The sequence below is a fragment of the Schistocerca piceifrons genome, chromosome 9 (genome assembly GCF_021461385.2).
Source record: "Schistocerca piceifrons isolate TAMUIC-IGC-003096 chromosome 9, iqSchPice1.1, whole genome shotgun sequence".
In the NCBI taxonomy this organism is placed as follows: Eukaryota; Metazoa; Arthropoda; class Insecta; order Orthoptera; family Acrididae; genus Schistocerca; species Schistocerca piceifrons.
This window is the reverse complement of record NC_060146.1, coordinates 210,675,753-210,697,291: the sequence shown is the minus strand read 5'-3', so window position 1 is coordinate 210,697,291 and position 21,539 is coordinate 210,675,753. Positions and strand designations below refer to the sequence as shown.

Here is a 21,539-nt window from a genome sequence, read left to right as displayed (position 1 = left end):
CAGGCCATTGCACTGCATTTACATAAAAGTAACGCTAAGCATGAATGAGAGCACTTTCATAATTTTTACTTTTATCTAGACAATTAGTTTGGAAGTCTTAATTTAGTGATTTTTCTTAAAGAACAAGGTATTGGGGGTACTGCAAACCTTTTCCTTATATTGTTGGAAATAAAAGAAACATGCATAAGTTGGGTTAAAATCCAGAGTAAAAGAACATCAGTGACTAGGTTCACTGATGGCTGTGGGTTCCTCTGGAAACAGTACACTGAATGGAATGAACAGTCTGCTGAGCAGAGAAAATGGATTAAAAGCAAAGCAAAGCAATCCAAAAGTCCTTACGGAGCACCAGAGATAAGATTAGCTACAAACTTATCAAAACTGAGGACCAAGTCCAAGAAGTGGTACAGGAATTCTACTGCCTTAGATCCAAATTAAAGCAAGACAGGTGAACCAAGTACAGTACAAGGAACGCTCTGGTACAGGAAACATTCTTCTAGCATCAAACAAAGGTAATAATTTGTGAAAGAAATTTGTGAGTATGTATGATCGCAGGAGAGCTTCTGTGAAGTTTGGAAGGTAGGAGACGAGGTACTGGCGGAATTAAAGCTGTGAGGACGGGGTGTGAGTCGTGCTTGGGTAGCTCAGTCGGTAGAGCACTTGCCCACAAAAGGCAAAGGTCCCGAGTTCGAGTCTCAGTCCGGCACACAGTTTTAATCTGCCAAGAAGTTTCATATCAGCGCATACTCCGCTGTAGAGTGAAAATTTCATTCTAACTCACCAGGCGTTCAAGGAACTTGCAGAGGGTATTGGTAAGACTAATTGGATGGTAGCTATCCAACTGAAGAGGTGGATTCCCAGGATTCAACACTGGAACAACAATGCTTTCCTGCCACTGGGTAGGAAATACCCTCTCACTCCATAGCTGGTTGACAAGGGTCAATATACGACAGTGGCCAGCCACCGATAAGTGAGGGAGCATTTGGTTATGTATTTGATCCGGTCCGGGAGCCGTGTCGGGACAAAGGGCGAGGGCACTGGCGAATTCCCATTCGCTAAATGGGGCACCGTAATACTCCAAGCAGCGAGAAACGAAAGACAAAGGCAGTCGTTCCGAGTGCTCTTTCAGGAGGAGGAATGTGGACAGATACTGAATCAATGCAAAGGCTTGGGCAAAGTGTTGAGCGAAAAGCTCTGCAACAAAGTCCGGATGGGTAAGGACAACACCATGCACAGAAATTCCTGCAACGCCGGTCGGAAGACGTTGGCCAAAAATTCATCCGAGTTTTGCCCAGACTTGCGAAGAGGGGTTATGCGGCCCTATGGCAGCCACAAATCGTTCCCAACAAATCCGTTTCTGAAATATGATTAGGTAACAGGCCTGGGTGTGGAATCGTTTAAATACCAGGAGAGCAGTAGAAGGGTGCCACTTTAAGCATTGAACAGCATGGCGGTGGTCTTTTATGGCCACAGCAATTTCCAGAGTCCACCAAGGGACCATCTTCCAACGGGGGGAACCCAAGGAAGAAGGGATGGCTGAAAGAATCGCGGTAGTCAAAGTCTGTGTAGATTCATCAATACTACTGTGTGGTAGTACAGGAGGGATGGTAGCAGAGGAGAAATCACCCCAATCAGCTTTAGAGAAGGCCCACCTGGGAGGGTGACGGAGCGAGACATACTGAAGGAAGGTCAAAACAATCGGGTAATGATCGCTGTCATTGTGGACACCCCACTGAATGGAGGGAAGGAGGCCGGGACTGCAGATGGACAGGTCAAAGGCAGAAAAAGTGCCGTGTGCCACAATAAAGTGCGTGGGAGTGCCGGTCTTTAGAAGACAGAGGTCAAGCCCTGCCAGAACAGCTTCAACAGTCCTGCGCAGGGCAGTAGTCGTCTGACTACTCCAAAGAGAGATGTGGGCATTAAAGTCCCCTAGAAGCAGGAAGGAAGAAGGGAGTTTTTGAAGAAGGGTGGTTAGGGCAAGGGATGTGGGTGGCCTGTCAGGCAGGAGGTAGAGATTACAGACTGTGATTGGAGTGGACAGATGGACCCTGACAGCAATTGCCTGTAGAGTAGTATGAAGGGGAACCCATTTACTAACAACGTCCTTGCAGGCCAAGATGCAAACACCACCAGAAGCCTGCAAGGGGCCAATTCAGTTGAAAGAAAGTGTGGAACCCACAAAGGGTGGGTGAGTAAGAATTGACAAAAAGGGTCTCCTGGAGAGCAATGCAAGCAGCAGAGTAGGAGGAAAGAGGGGGCTGCAACTCCGGGAGGTGACGCAAATAGCTATTACAATTCCACTGGAGGATTCTCAAGCTGGAGTCCAAATGGGAAGCGGACGGACCGGAGCTAGTCATGCCGCTGAGTCGCCATCTGTCACCGATAAGGATGGGTAATGTCCATATACACTCCTGGAAATGGAAAAAAGAACACATTGACACCGGTGTGTCAGACCCACCATACTTGCTCCGGACACTGCGAGAGGGCTGTACAAGCAATGATCACACGCACGGCACAGCGGACACACCAGGAACCGCGGTGTTGGCCGTCGAATGGCGCTAACTGCGCAGCATTTGTGCACCACCGCCGTCAGTGTCAGCCAGTTTGCCGTGGCATACGGAGCTCCATCGCAGTCTTTAACACTGGTAGCATGCCGCGACAGCGTGGACGTGAACCGTATGTGCAGTTGACGGACTTTGAGCAAAGGCGTATAGTGGGCATGCGGGAGGCCGAGTGGACGTACCGCCGAATTGCTCAACACGTGGGGCGTGAGGTCTCCACAGTACATCGATGTTGTCGCCAGTGGTCGGCGGAAGGTGCACGTGCCCGTCGACCTGGGACCGGACCGCAGCGACGCACGGATGCACGCCAAGACCGTAGGATCCTACGCAGTGCCGTAGGGGACCGCACCGCCACTTCCCAGCAAATTAGGGACACTGTTGCTCCTGGGGTATCGGCGAGGACCATTCGCAACCGTCTCCATGAAGCTGGGCTACGGTCCCGCACACCGTTAGGCCATCTTCCGCTCATGCTCCAACATCGTGCAGCCCGCCTCCAGTGGTGTCGCGACAGGCGTGAATGGAGGGACGAATGGAGACGTGTCGTCTTCAGCGATGAGAGTCACTTCTGCCTTGGTGCCAATGATGGTCGTATGCGTGTTTGGCGCCGTGCAGGTGAGCGCCACAATCAGGACTGCATACGACCGAGGCACACAGGGCCAACACCCGTCATCATGGTGTGGGGAGCGATCTCCTACACTGGCCGTACACCACTGGTGATCGTCGAGGGGACACTGAATAGTGCATGGTACATCCAAACCGCCATCGAACCCATCGTTCTACCATTCCTAGACCGGCAAGGGAACTTGCTGTTCCAACAGGACAATGCACGTCCGCATGTATCCCGTGCCACCCAACGTGCTCTAGAAGGTGTAAGTCAACTACCCTGGCCAGCAAGATCTCCGGATCTGTCCCCCATTGAGCATGTTTGGGACTGGATGAAGCGTCGTCTCACGCGGTCTGCACGTCCAGCACGAACGCTGGTCCAACTGAGGCGCCAGGTGGAAATGGGATGACAAGCCGTTCCACAGGACTACATCCAGCATCTCTACGATCGTCTCCATGGGAGAATAGCAGCCTGCATCGCTGCGAAAGGTGGATATACACTGTACTAGTGCCGACATTGTGCATGCACTGTTGCCTGTGTCTATGTGCCTGTGGTTCTGTCAGTGTGATCATGTGATGTATCTGACCCCAGGAATGTGTCAATAAAGTTTCCCCTTCCTGGGACAATGAATTCACGGTGTTCTTATTTCAATTTCCAGGAGTGTATGTGGGGTGAGACTCTGTTGGTTCATTGGCTGGAGGATGGGAAGGCGGCACCTCAGGGGGTACCGAGGGGCCCTTGCCCTTGTTCTTGTATTTCTGCTTCTTCTCTTGTGAAGGAAGAGATGGGCAGACTGCAGCGAGGTCGGGCATGGAATTACACCTGGCAATCTTGGTGCTCACTGGCCACGGATTGCATGGCCGATGTGGAGCTGCACATCACCTTTCAGGGGGGTGCCGGGAAGAGAAGTCCTGGGAGAGAGCTCCAGTACTGGCGGCTGCTGAAGGAGGAGAGTGCTTCTCCGGTGGGGGAGGGGGAGCAGCACCCGACGGGGTGGGTATGGGTACTGATGGGGAGGGGGGAGGGGAGTGGGAGAGAGAGGCGGAAGGTGTGGGGCGAATTGGGCGGGGCTGGGAAGACAAGGGGGTAAGAGGAGGAATGGGCATTAGTGAAGCAAAAGTAGTAGGCACGGGATGGAGCCAGTCATACTTTCAACAAGCCTCGGTGTACGTAAGTCGATCTAAGATCTTGTACTCTTGAATACTACTACTACTACTACTACTACTACTACTACTCGGCTCTACAGCCCTTGAAGGGCCTTGGCCTGCATCACAATATCCTGCCATTCTACCCGACCCATGGATTTCCGTCTTGTACTCTTGAATCCGTCATTCTTCCACATACACCGGGCATGCTGGTGAATGTGGAGGATGCTGTGCATTACAATTTACGCACACTGGCGGGGGAGCACAGGCACTCCCCTCATGGAAGTCACCGCAGAGGGGATCATTGGTGCAGCGGGAAGACGTGTCCAAACCATAAGCATTTAAAGCATCTCATCGGTGGTGGAATGTAAGGTTTTACATCACACCGATACACCATCACCTTTACCTTCTCTGGGCGGGTATCCCCCTCGAAGGCCAGGATAAAGGTGCCTGTATCGGCGCGATTGGTTTCGGGGGCTCGCTGTACACGGTGGATAAATCGGACTCCCCACCGCTCGAGGTTCGCATGGAGCTCCTCGTCAGTTTGGAGGAGGAGGAAAATGATGCCCTGTACTGAGTTCAAAGATTGGTGGGGTGCGACGGATGCTGGGATGTCACCAAGATGGTCACAAGCACGCAAGGCTTCAGATTGGGCAGTAGAAGGTGTCTTTATGAGCAAAGAAGTGGACAGTATTTTACTCGTGGAGTCCACTTCACCATACTTATCTTCAATTGCCTCCACGAAAAACAAAGGCTCGGTCGTGGCAAAACTTTCGACACCTGTCCTGGTACAAACCAGGTACCAAGGGAAAGGTATCAACCCAAGCCAGTGAGCTTGACCCTCTTCTCAGAGAGTGGCCAGGGAGGAGAAGGCCGAAGGATCGGAAGAAAGAGTATCATGTCTTCTATCACTCTTAGAGACGGCCACAGAATGGCCAGGATGTTGATACTTTTGTTGCTTCATGCCCTAGTACCACCCACTCTGATAAGGGGCTCACTCCGTGGGCACCACCCAGCCACAGCAAGGGCCGCCTGGCACGGCGGCCATTGCTGGGAGTTCTGATGCCCCAAAGTGATGAGCATCAACTCCTTGGCATACATGAGGCGTTAACAGCTCAGGTACCGGCAGTGTGATTCCTGTGTTGTCAGGCAGCTCAGCCAAGTGGGTACTTAACAGCCCCACCACACAGACTGGCTACTGTGCTGGTGACCTAGCAGGAAGGGGGCCAGGGTGCAACGGGAAAAGGAGGGGAGGGGGAGAGGAGCCTGCACCATGGAAACTAGGTTGGGAGTTCATCCCCAAATGGCTCACACTGTACTGAAAACGTTGGAAATGGATGTCAAACCCCAAGGGGACCAAAATCGCCAAAAAGGAGATGGAAACAGCAAACTAAACAATAGCACAGACGAAAACAAGGCCGGGAGGATAGCCAGGTCGATATAAAGAAGTCCACCAAGAGGGAAAGGAGGGGGCAGGGAGCAAGGAACACAGACAGTGAAGGAGAGGAACAGGGACGGTAATCCAGTCTGGAAAAAGGAAGGAGACTGCAATTGCTCGGGGCACCGTGCGTGCCACACACGTACCCACAAAAAGGACTGTGGGCCCCCTGGGGGAAGCAGTCTAAGGATATTACAAGGAATCTAAATCTGGATGGCCAGAGGCAGCTGTACAGTTTTTGATACAGAAATTTGAAAGTAATAGACGCTTGCCCACCCTACATAAATCATAGCATGGTGTCAGTTAACAAGTTCACACTTAGTTGTACAGTAATCACAGCCCTCATAATGCTGCCTCTTATGGATGAAATATTCACATATACAGTAAGTACAGTAATTATACTGTCCCCATATGCTGAGAGCATAAAAAAATATCAAAGAGATGCTCACAAACAAAAAGTTAGATGCACTGCATATGGTGGATAAAAGAGAACTGATGAAAAATGTTGCCACTGAATTTGGTCTTACAACTTTAACAGTGTCAGATCGGAAGAATAACCAGAAATAAAACTTTTGTTTCAAAAGAATGACAAAGAGTAGTTTAGAGAGTCAGGGACAGGAAAAGGCAAAGATGATGAACTTTTTACATGGTTTAGCAGAAAAGAAGGAAAGTGGCATTCCAATTTCAGGCCCAATATTGCAGGAAAAAAACCAATACAAACAAGAAGCTCTCTAATTTTGATTGTAGCTTCACAGTCTGTCAAGGTTGGTTAAACTCTGGAGCGATCAACACGGTATACGTCAGCTGTCCAAAATCAAACTACTATGTCATGAGTCCCATTTTCCTCAAACAGATAGGATTACATGTCTGTAGACCAGCGACAGACTAGACCGCACTGAACCCACGGGAAGAAAACCCCAAGGTCTACAAAAGGTCACTGGAGGTGAGATAAGGGACAAAAGAAGAAAGGGAGACAGAGGAAGAAAGACGACAAGATGCCCTACCTAGGGAGCAGCTAGAAGCCCCAGAATGCAGAGTCCATTGAGGGGACATACACGCTCTTCGAGAGTTGCTTTCCATTCTAAACAGGGTACTAGCAGTAATGGACAGCCCGGGTGGCTGACTAGTGGGATAAGGATATCATGTAGAACAAAGTGGGAATTATATCAAAATGTTAGAAGTAGTCGCAATCAAGCTACAGTAGCCCGTTACAAACAGTATTGTAAGGTGCTTAAAAATGTTATTAGGATGGCAAAGAGTACGTGGTATGCAAATAGAATAGCTAATTCACAGGATAAAATTAAAACGATATGGTCAGTTGTGAAGGAAGTGTCTGGTCAGCAGCATAAGGTTGACGATATAAAGTCAGTTCGCAGTAAAAATATTTCTGTTACTGATAAATCAGATATATGTACAGTATTTAACAACCATTTTCTGAGTATTGCTGGTGAATTAAATAAAAATTAGTTTCTACAGGAAATCATATAACTTTCTTGGCAAATGCCTTTCCAAGATTGATGTCTGAAATACTCCTCTGTGATAGAGACAAGAGGGAGATTGAGTCAATAATTAAATCACTGAAGACTAAGGACTCTCATGGTTATGATGGATTGTCTAGCAGAATATTAAATTACTGTGCTGCACATGTTAGCCCTGTATTTAGCCATATTTGTAATTTTTCCTTTAGGAATGGTCAGTTTCCTGAGCAATTAAAGTACTCAGTAGTAAAACCGCTTTATAAAAAGGGAGAAAGGGATGACGTAGATAATTTTAGACCTATTTCTATGCCCTCAGTGTTTGCAAAAGTTATAGAAAAGGCTGTGTATGTAAGGATACATTATCATTTTATATCATATGATTTGCTATCAAACGTACAGTTCATCTCTAGAAGTCGTTTAAAAAGTGAAAATGCTATTATTCTCTTTTCTCTGTGAGGTACTGGATGGGCTAAACAAAAAGTTTCGAACGCTTGGGATATTTTTTGATTCACTAATGCATTTGATTGTGTTAATCACAAAATATTGCTCCAGAAGTTGGACCATTACGGAATACAGGGAGTAGCTCACTATTGGTTCACCTCTTACTTTAGCAACTGGCAGCAAAAGGTCATTATTCACAATGTTGATAACGGCTGTGTGTGGGATCTGAGTGGGGTACTGTCAAGTGGGGGGCTGCCCCAGGGATCACTGGTGGGGCTGCTCCTGTTCCTTATTTATATAAATGATGTGCCCTCTAGTATTACGGGTAACTCTAAAATATTTCTGTTTGCCGATGACACTAGCTTGGAAGCAAAGGATGTTGTGTGCAACATTGACTCGGTTTCAAATAGCGCAGTACATGACCTCAGTTCATGGCTTGTAGAAAATAAACTAATGTTAAATCACAGTAAGACTCAGTTTTTACAGTTTCTAACACACAATTCAACAAAACCTGACTTTTTAATTTCACAGAATGGGGATATGATTAGTGAAACTGAACAGTTAAAATTTCTAGGTGTTCAGATAGATAGTAAGCTGTCGTGGAAAGCCCATGTTCAGGATCTTGTTCAAAGACTTAATACTGCCATTTTTGCTATTCGAACGGTATCAAAAGTGAGTGATACCTCCGACACAAAAATTAGTCTACTTTGCTTATTTTCATTCGCTTATGTCGTATGGTATTATATTTTGGGGTAACTCTTCCCATTCTACAAGGATATTTTTGGCTCAGAAATGGGCGGTTTGGGCAATTAGTGGTGTCAGTTCACGAACCTCTTGTCAACCTCTGTTCACGAGTCTGGGTATTTTGACATTGGCCTCTCAATATGTATATTCCTTATTGCCGTTTCTTGTTACCAATATTAGTTTATTCCCAAGAGTAACCAGCTTTCACTTGGTTAATACTTGGCAGAAATCAAACCTGTATTTGGATCGGACGTCCTTAACTCTTGTGCAAAAAGGTGTGCAGTATACTGCACATACAGTGCGACAGGAGTTCTGATTGAATATTGGGAGTGACACCTGAACAACCCCCCCTCGTGTTAGGTAGCAATGAAGTGGTATCAACATGTTGTGTCATAAGACTTTTGCAGGTTGAAGAAGATGGCTGTGTAAAAGGAGTTCAGATGGCAGACTCCTGATAAAACGCGTTAAAAAATGGCTCTGAGCACTATGGGACTTAACATCTATGGTCATCAGTCCCTTAGAACTTAGAACTACTTAAACCTAACTAACCTAAGGACATCACACAACACCCAGCCATCACGAGGCAGAGAAAATCCCTGACCCCGCCGGGAATTGAACCCGGGCGTAGGAAGCGAGAACGCTACCGCATGACCACGAGCTGTGGACGGTAAAACACGTTATCAGTAGTGAAATGGCCTTGGTGAAAACAACCCTGGGATGAAGCCAGATGACCCCGAGACTCAAAGAGCCAACAGAGCCACCGGCTCACCACGTGTACAAGCAACTTGCAGAGAACACTGCTGAGACTTATTGGGCGATAACTGTCCTGCTCTAAAAGGTGCTTAACCAGTTCCAGTACTGTGACGATGACGAGTCATCACCATTGCAATGGTAACTTGCCCTCACTTCAGATGCAGTTAAAAATGGCAAGGATATGACATTGACAATCCACAGATAGGTGTTTGAGCATTTGGGTTTGGATGCCGTCAGACCCTAGGGCTGTATCAGGGCAGTGGGCTAGGACACTGATGAATTCCCATTTGCTGAAGGGAGCATTATATGGCTCCAGGTGATGTATAGTAACAGATAGTAGCTTTCACTCCACCCACTGTTTTAGGACACAAAAGACATGTTGATAAGTCTCAGACGCAGAGGCTCGAGCGTAATGAAGAGCAAAATGATCGGCGATGGCGTCTCGGCAAGTGTAGACACTGCCACTCAAAGTAATACCAGGTACAGCTGCAGGTGTGTTGTATCCATAGGGATATCTGACCTTTGCCCAAACTTGCAAAGGGGAGATACATGGTTCACAGGTTGAAACATACTGTTCCCAACATTATCGCTTCCATCATTTTATTAGGTGTCAGACTCTGCCAAGGAGCTGCTTAAAGGCAAATGAGTTGCTCCAATGACGGGTGTCACTTATAGCATTGGAGAACCTACCTTCAATCTCTAATGGTCTCTACGACTTCTGAGACTGCCGAGGCACTGTCTTCAGTCGGTGCAGACCTAAGGAACAGAGGATCGCCAAATCCGCTTCCGAAAGAAGGGCTGTATTTATATTCTGGACTACCTCATTGATACCTTTATGCAGCAGAGAGCAAAGGGCGACGAGTGGCGAAAGCACCCCAGTCAACGCAGTTGAGAGCTATCTGGGCACCGGTCCATGGGAGTCACACTGAGTGAGGGACAGGAAGGTCGGTAAGTTGTCACAACCACACAGGTCATCGTGGACTCTCCAGTGGAAGAACGAGAGAAGACAAGGGCTGCAAATGGAAAGGTCAATGGTCAAGAAAATTCAGTGCCCCACACCGAAGTGTGTGGGGGGCACCAATGTTCAAGAGGCAGATGTCAAGTTGTGCCAGTAAGTTTTCAAGGTCTTTACCGCAGCCAGTCATTGTGGTTCCACCCCAGAAAGGGTTATGGGAATTGAAGACCTAAGACCATGAAATATGAGGGGAGCTGAGAAACCAATGCAAACAATATGTTCTGAGACATTCCACCATCAGAAGGAGGTAAATATTGCAGATTGTAATATACCAAAATGCCCTTATCTGAACAGTCACAGCCTCTCAAGGGGCATTAAGAGGTTCAAGTTCACTAGATAGTGTGTCCAGAACATACATGCAAACTCTGCCCAACACCCTGCAGATAGCACGATTCTTGTAATATCCCTGGTATCCACAAAGGGTTGGGGTCAACATTGCTGGAAACCAAGTCTCCTGAAGGGCAATGCAGAAGGCAGGGGAAGTGCTTAAAAGATGCCGTAGCTCAGCCAGATGGTGGAAAAAACCATTACAATTGCACTGGAGAACAATGTTGTCGATGTACTGTGAGACCATGAAGGAGCCAAGGAGGCAGGTTATGCCCTAGGGTCACATGCTGTCACTGGTAGAGGGGTTATGGCATTAATACACATAGGTTCTGGGCTCCATTGTATGGTGCGACCTGGGGTCACATGGGCCGCTTGGACTCCCTGCCTCTGCCACAGGAATGGAACAGGTGGGGTCTGGTGTTACGGGGGTGGGGGGCAATGTAGGGTCTTTATCCTTGGAGGACTACTTCTTATCTTTCTTTCCTTAGAGGATTTGGATGATTGAGAGGGTTTCACTGGGTCAGTTTCAAATAATGATGATTAAGAAGCCACACGACCAGCAGCCTTCGGCTCCTTCAGCCACTGGCTGGCATCCAGTTGTAGACTAGCAGAAACCTTGGAAGGAAGTATCACAAGGGACCTCCTCCATGGCGAGAGAGGCCGGAGGAAGATGGTTGTCTCCATCTGGGAGATGGGGACCAATGTCCCCAGTGGGTGGGAAGCCGACGCTCCCAAAGTAGGCATGGTCTCCATATGGGAGATGGGGACCAATGTCCCCAGTGGGTGGGAAGCCGACGCTCCCAAAGTAGGCATGGGGGAAGCAGTAAGAGGAGAGCCCCCAATCATCACGGGGCAGGCATCGTCAAGTGGCCCTTACGGCCCACTGTACACGGTCTTAACAGGCGGGAGTACCATCGCCAAAGGGGGCAATCTCGTTATAGTGGTGACATGTGACATTTTACATGCTGAATGCAACTGTTTGCACATTTTCTTGGCCTCTTGGTAAGTTTGTCCAGAATCTTGGATTCTTGAATTTTCTTCTCTCTCTGTATAACAGTGCAGTTTGGTGAGCAGGGAGGCTGGTGTTTTCCACAATTCACACAGATGGGGAGAGGGCACAAGGAACATTTGCATCCAGTACTCTTCCACAGCCTCTATAGATGGGGATAGCTTTGTTATGTGAAGACTTGTGCCCTAATTTCAGACATTGGAAGCACCGCTTGTGTGGGGATGGGAGTAACATATGGTATCACGTCACATCAGTATACCATCATGTTGGCAATAGTGAACCTATTATCCTTCGGCCTCCTATGTGCACGACGAAATATACACCCAGCCGCATCAAGTTGGTGTGTAGCACATCATTAGATGGCAAGAGCAGGTATCAGTGGAAAACGATGCCCTGAACCATATTTAGACTATTATGGGGAGTGATAGTCACCAGTGTGTCACACAGCTTGTTACAAGCGAGCAGCATATGTGACTGCGCAAAGGATGATGTTGTGATCAAAACTGACCCACTTTTCATGTTCAGTCTTTCTACATTTGCATCTCTATCTACATCAGTATTCTTCAAACACTGGGAGGTGCATGGCAGAGGGTACATCACAATGTACCAGTTATTAGGGTTTCTTTCTGTTCCATTCATGTATGTGTGTAGGAAGAATAATTGTTTGAATGCCTCTATGCACGCAGTAATTATTCTAATCTTATTGCCGCAGTCCCTATGTGAGAAATACATATGGAGTTGTAATATATCCCTAGAGTAATAAATTAAAGTCGGATCTTAAAACTTTGCTAACAGACTTTCTCTGGATAGTTTATGCCTGCTTCCAAACGTAAGTTCAGACATCAGTATCTCTGTGACACTCTCCTATCGATTAAACAAACATGTGGCCACTTGTGCTGCCCTTCTCTGTATGCTTTCAATATACCCAGTTAGACCTATATGGTACGGCACTCACACGCTCGAGCAATTTTCTAGGATGGGTCACACGAGTGATCTGTAAGCAATCTCTTCTGTGGACTGATTGCACTTCCCCTGTATTCTACTAATAAACTGAAGTCTACCATCTGCTTTACCCAAGACTGAAGCTGTGAGATCATTCCATTTCACATCCCTACAAAGTATTACACTCTGGTATTTGTAGGTGTTGGCCGATTCCAACAGTGACTCACTGATATTATAGTCATAGGATACCACGTTTTTTTCACTTTGTGATTGCAAAATTTTACATTTCTGAACATTTAGAGCAAGTTGCCAATCTCTGCATCATGCTGAAATCTCATCAAGATCTGACTGAACATTTATGATGCTTCTCTCCGACAGTACTTCATTATAGATAACTGCACCATCTGCAAAAAGCCTAATTTTACGATTAATATTGTCTGCAAGACCATTAATGTACAACATGAATGGCAAGGGTTGCAACACACTTGCCTGGGGCACACCCGAAGTTGCTTTTACATCTAATGATGACTCTCTATCCAAGATAACATGCTGTATTCTCTCTACCAAAAAGTCCTCAATCTCAACACAAATTTCATATAAAAACAAAGATGAGGTGACTTACCGAACGAAAGCGCAGGCAGGTCGATAGACACACAAACAAACACAAACATACACACAAAATTCAAGCTTTCGCAACAAACTGTTGCCTCATCAGGAAAGAGGGAAGGAGAGGGAAAGACGAAAGGAAGTGGGTTTTAAGGGAGAGGGTAAGGAGTCATTCCAATCCCGGGAGCGGAAAGACTTACCTTAAAACCCACTTCCTTTCGTCTTTCCCTCTCCTTCCCTCTTTCCTGATGAGGCAACAGTTTGTTGCGAAAGCTTGAATTTTGTGTGTATGTTTGTGTTTGTTTGTGTGTCTATCGACCTGCCAGCGCTTTCGTTCGGTAAGTCACCTCATCTTTATTTTTATATATAATTTTTCCCACGTGGAATGTTTCCCTCTATTATATTGATATCAACACAAATTTCACTTGATAACCCATATGATCATGCTTCTGACAATAAGCGTAGGTGCTGTACTGAGTCAAATGCTTTCCAGAAATCAAGAAACACACTGCATCTACCTGGTTGCCTTGATCCAAAGCTTTCAGTATGTCACGAGAAAAAGATGGGTTTCACATGATAGGTGTTTTCGAAATCCATGCTGGTTGGCACTGAGCAGGTCATTCTGTTCGTGATACCTCACTATGTTTGACCTCAGAACATGTTATAAGATTCTAAAACAAATCAATGTCAAGGATACTGGACAGTAGTTTTGTGGACGACTCCACAAACCCTTCTTGTAGAGAGGTGTGTCTTGTGCCTTTTTCAAGAACTGGGCATGGTGTTTTGTTCAAGGGAGCTGTGATAGATTATAATCAGAAGATAGGCTAACTCAGGCAAATTAAGTATAGAATCTGATAGGCCTGGAGCTTTGTTCAGTTTTAACAATTTCAGCTGCTTCTCAACACCACACTGGCACTAATACTTATTTCATTCATATTTTCAGTGGTACAAGGATTAAATTGGGGCAATTCTCCTGGGTTTTCCTTTATAAAGGAACATTTGGAAACGGATTTAAGCATTTCAGTTTTGCTTGGCAACCCTCAATTTCAGTTCCTTCCTCTTTCACCAGGGACTGGACACTAACTTTGGTGCCACTAACAGCCTTTACATACACTCATAATTTCTTTGGACTTCGTGAAATGTCATTTCACATTATTTTGCTAGGGTAGTCATTGAAGGCATCATGCATTGCTATCTTGACAGCCAAATGAGTTGCATTTGGCATCTATCTATAGCCCAGACTTTGTTTTACACTTATTATGCAGTAATCTGTTTCGTTAGAAGTTTTTGTGCAGTGACTGTATACCATGGACGTTCCTTTCCATTATGAACTGTTCTACTATGTGCATATCTATCGAGTGTGTGGTCAACTATTCTTTTAAACCTGAGCCAGAGTTTCTCTACATGCTCCTGACCTGTGCTGGTAGTTTCAAGTTCCTCACGAAGATATGACACTACTAACTTTTTATCTAGTGTAATGAACATATATATCTTTCTGCTTGCTTTAGTTGTCCTTTGTACTCTGTTAATCATTGTTGCCACAACCGCGTCATGGTCAGTGATACCATTTTCAATCTGGACATCCTCAAAGAGGTCAGGTCTATTTGTTGCCATTAGATCCAATATATTTCCACCATTAGTGGGGTTTCTAACTATCTGTTCTAGGTAGTTTTTAGAGAAGGCATATAGTACAATCTCAGGGAATGTCTTACCACGTCCACTACGAATAACAGAGCTGTAATTTTCCCAATTAATTGTTGGATGATTAGTCTCCACTGCCGGTTACAGTATGATTGGAAAACTTACGTGCAAGTGAGATTTTCTCTAATGTTTTCAGTTACATGGGTGACAGAAGGATACAATTATCATTTTATGCCCACCCTGGATACTGAGCCTTACCCAAAGTCTCACATGCTGCTTCACTTTCTATCTCAGTAGATTTGAGTTTCTTGTCTACTGCGACTAATAAAATCTTTGGATACCAACTTAAATTATCCCCAAAAATATCATTGCTCTCAATTTCAGGTTTCAATCATCTTTCTGTACCTAGTATTATGTGAGCTTGACTGCTTTCCAAGAGCACTTCAAACTCTGGCAATTTGTTGTGAATGCTTCAGCAGTTTACCATTAGGAATTTAATATTCTCACCTGCAGGAGGCATTTCTTTCAGTCTTACACTGATACTTCTCGGTTTCCTACAGCTATCTCTATCTGGACTGGATGGACAGTCACCTAATTTAAAAAACCAAGTGCAAACTAAGTAAAGGGGAGAATATTCTTCTGCATGCCGTTTAGCCCTACATTCCTCCTGTAGCATTGCCATCACAAAGGAACATTTCAGGGTCGTATCTCTCTGCATTAAAACAGAACTTTCCTTCCATAGATACTGATGGGGCCGTATGGCCACTAGTGGGAAATAACTTCATCTGCTTCATTTGGGCCTCATCTGCCTTGGTGCCACCCACACCGGACAAGGGCTCTCTCCATGAGCACCACCCAGCCTCAGCAATGGATACCTGGCCAGTGATCTGTTGCTCGAGTCCCTGTGCCCCAGTGATGAATGGCAAAAACTCCTTGGCATACTTGGGGAGTTTTCAGTTGTGGAACTAACAGTGTGATCCCTGTTTAGTCAGAGGCCTACCACTGTGCAAGTACTTGAAGACCGACCCACAACGGGATGGCTATTGTGCCAGAGTTTCCATGATCTGGATGACCTATAGTCCTACCAGTCTGGGAAAACAAGGTTCCACTTCCCCTGTATACGTGTGTGTGTGTGTGGTTTTTTTTTTTTGTTAGCTCTGAAGAAAAACCATACAAATATGCACCAGAACACATATCAGCAAAATTTGTTTCATTTTTGTTGTACATGCAACCACAACAAAATAACTTCCATATGTTTTTCACACTAACATTTTCTATCTTGCTTATGTACCTGTCAAATGTTCAACAACTGACCCAGCAAGTGAGTGGGACACACATTTTTCTGTTTTTACTTATTGTCTCAGATTCTGTGGGACAGTCTGAGCCAAAACTCGTGGAAAGAATCGCTACATGAACAGTTACAGGTATATTGCCCACAGGAATGAAGATTTCTCATATAATTTGCATATGGACACCAAATTATAGGGAAACTTCTCAAATACTGCAAGGAGGTCCTGTACTAGAGAGACAAGGAAGCCTTCCTATGTAGATTGGAAAATTTGAAGTTTTTAATTTCTAGAGCTAACCTCAAAAATCATCAAGAGAACACCAACTTTCATGGCTACAATGTGCAACTGTCCGAATGCATAGTCAACTGTCACCTCAAAAAAAAAAAAAAAAAAAAAAAAAAAAAAAAGTTATTTTTTTTGTGTGTGTGTGTGCCAGTGTGTCTTCAGTGCTGTTAAACAGTGAAATTCACTTGCCACACTACCGTAGCACACTGTTATAGGAGCCTGATAAAATAAAAATAGTGAAGATGGGCTGCACTTCTTTGTCCTAACTGTCCTAGCATAATGCTACAGTACTGTGGTAAGAGGATTTAAATGTGTACCAGAATGTAGGAGTGTACCCGCAAACAAACTGCACATTAATTATTATGTAACTTTTCTTTTCTCTCAACATAGTTATCACAACTATATGACTGACCCCCGTAGCATCCTTTCATGTAACATTAGTAAAAAAAAGAACTACTCAAAGACACATAAATCACAATGGTAAGTTACTTTTTTAATGTGCTGCCATTACACACCGAGAGCATGGGGGAACACAATTTTCTTTCTTTTGTTCACCTTGCCTGGTTGCTAACAAAATATTTCCACTGACATTTTCCTACTTTCACTGTTCCAAATAAACATGTAGGCTACTATATTGAGTAACTTGACAAAGTGAGTCTGATAAAAGAAACATATGCACATGAAATAGCCTACTGTTGGTGGGAGGATGTGTAATTCAATGTAATCATGTATATAATTTGTCATTATTTATGTCATCTACTTACACTATGGCATATGTGACTGCTTCAACTAAAGTGCATTTACAGTGTACCACACTCTTCTGTCAAGTACAGTTGTTGGCAATTTGTTTCCTTTGCTCGTAGCCAATTGGGTGATAGTATTCGCTAAGAAAACTAAATTTATTGACTTGCAGCGAAGTCCGAAGACTAGGTTACGTTAGAAAGTGACAGTCTGGTTGAGAGTTAGCAAAGCCAATGAATCTCAACACTAAAATAACATTGGCGCCATAAATTAAAGTGTAGTGTAGTCCGAGATACGCATTTGCCATTGCAAGTTTACTTGTATGTCTCACTTCCAATTTTGGGATTTAACAGAACAACTGCCAACACAAGTGCACTTTTACAGAGGTGGTGTAATGCCTGTCTCTAGCTGTTGTACGATGTCGAAGACTTCTGTAAACCAACAAAATGCCAAGGGAAGTACGGCACAGGGCTCTCGTATGAGAGAAGGTTCGTACAGGGCTCTCATATGAGAGAAGATTCATATTGCATCCCAACTTTATGTACGTAACACAAAATGGTCAGAGGGAAAACATAGGAATAAATACTGTTGGAAAATAACTGTGAAGGTTGGGACAAAATGTACTGCTGGTCAAGAAAGGTACGTATGATCTGTGTGTTTTGTTCCCAGCTAAGCATATCAGAACCATTTTTTATGACAAAATTACTATTTGCTGACGTACCTGAGGCTTTGTATTGTTCTGTCAAAGTAATTATTGTTAAGTAATAGTGCAATGTTTGTAACTTATATAATCATACAACACAAACATCAATATGTTGTGCTTCTGACAAATGTATCTATAAATAAATAAAGTCACATTAAAATTGGAAAATAATTTATAATTCATGTTACTATACAGTTTAAAAGGCAGGACCTAATACTATAGGGAATTAAAACCAATATGCACACTCCACTTTCAGTAACTGTAAAATCCACTACGCCCTTGAAAGCACACGCTTGGTCTGTTATGCAAGCTGTTTTCACGCAAACAAACATAATAGCAGCCATTGCTACGAGGTAATGACACATCAGGTGTTGTAATGGTCATCTCTAATTTGCTGTATCAGAACTACAGCTTCGTGGAAAGAAAACTAGTTTTTCCATGAACAGTACCATTCCCAACCATTAAGTTGCAGTTAAAACTGTTGCAAATAAAAGATTTTCAATCTGGTCACTTTTAATACATTATATTTGTTTCACAGAATTCACATGGTTGGTTGAAAGTAGGCCTCAAGTAGTTCAGACAAATGACAGAACATAAAAGAAGGATCTCCACAATTTTTTTAAACAAGTTACCTCCATAAATATAAAAAAAAGAAAAGAAAAGGTAGGCCAACCAGCACTGAAACAGGTCACCATGAAGTATACTGACTGCCCATTTTTGGCATTTTTTAATTAATACAGAATTTAAACAAAGTAATGGTCTGTCTGCTAATTTCTGTTGAAGGTAAATCAGACCTAAACCTGTAGGCTGATCTGAATGCTGCAGTGGCTGACTGGTCACAATCCTACTCAATGTGGTATGCCTTTGCCTTCTTCCTACCTTTGACCAGATTTACCAATTCAATAATATGTGGCCCTGCAGTTTAGCATGGACTATGAGGCAAAGTGCAATTCTGAATATATTACATAGTCCTATACAAGTCACTGCAAGAGGTGACAGAATTACGTGTGACCGAAAAGAATCCTGAGACTGACTGATGACTGCACTTCTGACCTATAAATTTACTGGCTGGCACCTACCCACAGCAAGATTATGGTGAAACGAAACTGTATACGAAGAATTTAAGTAATTAGTCCTAATGACAGAGAACAACAACAAAATACACCTAATTCGTGGCATCACAGAAATACTGTTCATTCATAACGTCACTTATGATGAAATGTCTATGTCTACATTTAGATCTACAATGCTATTTATTAAAACAGTAGATCTCCATGCAATCGAATCCCAGTTAATTATTCTGCTGGTAGTGTGACGTAAGATTTATCTGCGCACCAAGTGAATTACGTGTTTACTTAAGGTCCTTTGATGCGTGCTTGCCTGCCCCCCCCCCCCTTCATCACTCTCTGGATAACTATATAGAAGATGCACTACCAAACCCAATCTACTAAAAATGGGTTCAATCTGTTATATAGGAACAAAAGGCTTCGTTGTATGCATTTACAAATTTCCACACTTGAGAAAAACACACGTCAGCGATAGCACGTGCAGCAATGATCTGCAGTTCAATTTCCTATCGAAATTAGCAATGTTGCAAAATGCAACACGAAATGGCATGTTATTAAAGAGAGTTACTAGCGCTACTGATAAACAGGAGGCCGCAAGGCATTTTCTTCTTCTTCTTCTTCTTTAACACTCGCTAAAAATTATGAAGACCTCCAAATGACTTCTATCCTGGAAATGTCGACACGACGGGGATTTCCCACCCACATATACAAATCGGTTGACAGTTCCGGTAATGGGATGACATGTATGTGTCAACAACAAAGTTGTTTACGTATTCTCCGGTGCCGTAACACATAAAAATCAAAACGCAATTTCAACAGCGAAATATATTATTTAAATTGGAATTGTCATAATTTTCACGCTCGAAGTTACACTCTTCCACCACTTAATATACAACATAAACAATTCACCGGGACACGCATCTATGGATTGGAACAGATATACTCAAATTTCGAAACACAACCAAATGAAACTCTTCATAACATGGAAAGTCTCGTTGTTGGGGGTAGCAGTGCATATTCCATAAACATTTATCATCTACAATCAACATTTTTCTACCCACCTCCGGGTTCTATCTTCAGCATACCGCGACTCCAAAGATATGACTACACGTGTGCAACCTATGACAACACCACAGTGCCAACGAGCAAGTTAGCCACTCTGACAAATGATTCCATTGTACTTGGACGTTAATAAATACATTTTATCGAGCTCATTCCAAATACGATTGATGATTAACTACAGCAAGCGTAAAGACACTGTGAGCAGAATGTGAATTATGGCAACGAAACTCTGTTTCGAACTTAAAGGTAGTAGCGGATGTTGTTTCTGCATTACTACACCTGTAGGCGCTAATTTTATAGGTGAGTCATGAATTCGCACTTCTTGGTACAGGTTAGGCGCTCTACAAGCAATTTGTGCTCTTTCGTAACAGTATGGCAAATCAGATGGTGATTCCCCTTCTTCCACTTATCGAGTTGTGATTGACATATATCATTCTCAGTAAGGAAGCGATAACCGACGGCGCAGTGATCAGTCATTTTTGCCACCGTATTATCAAGCAACAAATTAATCCACCGCACGTTGCTCCGCATGTGAATTATATTAAGAAAGCAACTTCTTTTCCAATTCTGCACAGGATTCTTCTGATACCGCAAGGTGTAAAAAAATGTGCCCATATTTTAATATCTATAGCAGTTGTGGCCCCTAAATGTCTTGGGTCCCGGGTTTGAAACCACCTATGGCTTAAATTTTCGAAGCCAATTACATGACATGTAGTCTACTTAGGCCGGGCACCAGATTGCAGCATACCACAAAAAATAATTACAGGGTAATTATGCTGTTACATATCGGCAGTTAATATAAACTAGGACGTTATTTTTACCAGCTGAATTAAATACATGGGAATGGTGACTGGAAAACAAAATGGTCGGTAACTAAAAAAAAGTATTCAGTATCATGCAGGAAATAACACACGAAAAAAATGGATTATGATCACTCACAGGAGGACTGAAGCAAGACAGACAGGAAAATGCTTTACTTTAAAAGAAGAAATTTAAGTATGAAAACTAAAAAACTTAACACCTATGAAAGTTTCCTTTTATTGTTACAATTTTTCTACTTAAATTATTACTTTGTTTCCAAAAATTTTAACTGCTGAATATAGATTTTTAACAATGAGTTACATACTAATTCTAGTAGTTTAATATAAACTTCATCCAGAATATCTAATAAAGAACTGCATCTATTTTAGAAGAAAATTTTAGTTGCTGGAGGAGAAAATTACTAGTCAAGAAACATACTAATTTAGAAAATCGATTTTTCAGAAAAAGAAGAAAAAGAGAAAAAAGTCGTGGAGAAGTGCCCGACTACGAATACAAAGGTTTAGGTCGATATCGAGTCGGTCGTTGGATTTTTATCGCCTCTTACAGTGATTTGTTAATGCGGCAAATGGCGAGTTGCGCAGGGACTGGGAATTAACTTTAACATTTACGTCTCTCCCCCAAAACATATCTTGTAGTCAAAAATTGAATTAATTCAAGGGTGTATCACCTCTAATCGACAATGCCTAGTAATGCACTATGTGACTCAAACCAACCTTCCAGATGAGGACAGCTTTTCTTTTCATTGTTTTGTATACCAGCTGTGGGTTCAATCGTTTTTTGAAGGATTTCGCCATTCCTATTCTGATCGTAAAAATGACCTGCAGACAAAAAAATGGATACTAGTATGTGTTAATAATTTTCCAAACTGA

General features: G+C 43.7%; 1 protein-coding gene across 2 annotated transcripts in view; it reads right to left on the bottom strand.

The window, feature by feature from the left end:
• LOC124717145 (endoribonuclease Dicer-like) overlaps nt 1–19,893 on the bottom strand; it is a 309,406-nt gene extending 289,513 nt beyond the window's left edge. Inside the window, exon 1 of one of the 2 annotated variants that reach the window (XM_047243898.1) lies at nt 19,848–19,893. The gene's annotated coding sequence lies outside the window, so the exon portion shown is untranslated. The remainder of the gene's footprint in view (nt 1–19,847) is intronic. The other variant, XM_047243897.1, reaches the window with a different exon arrangement.
• Nucleotides 19,894–21,539: the final 1,646 nt, after the last annotated feature.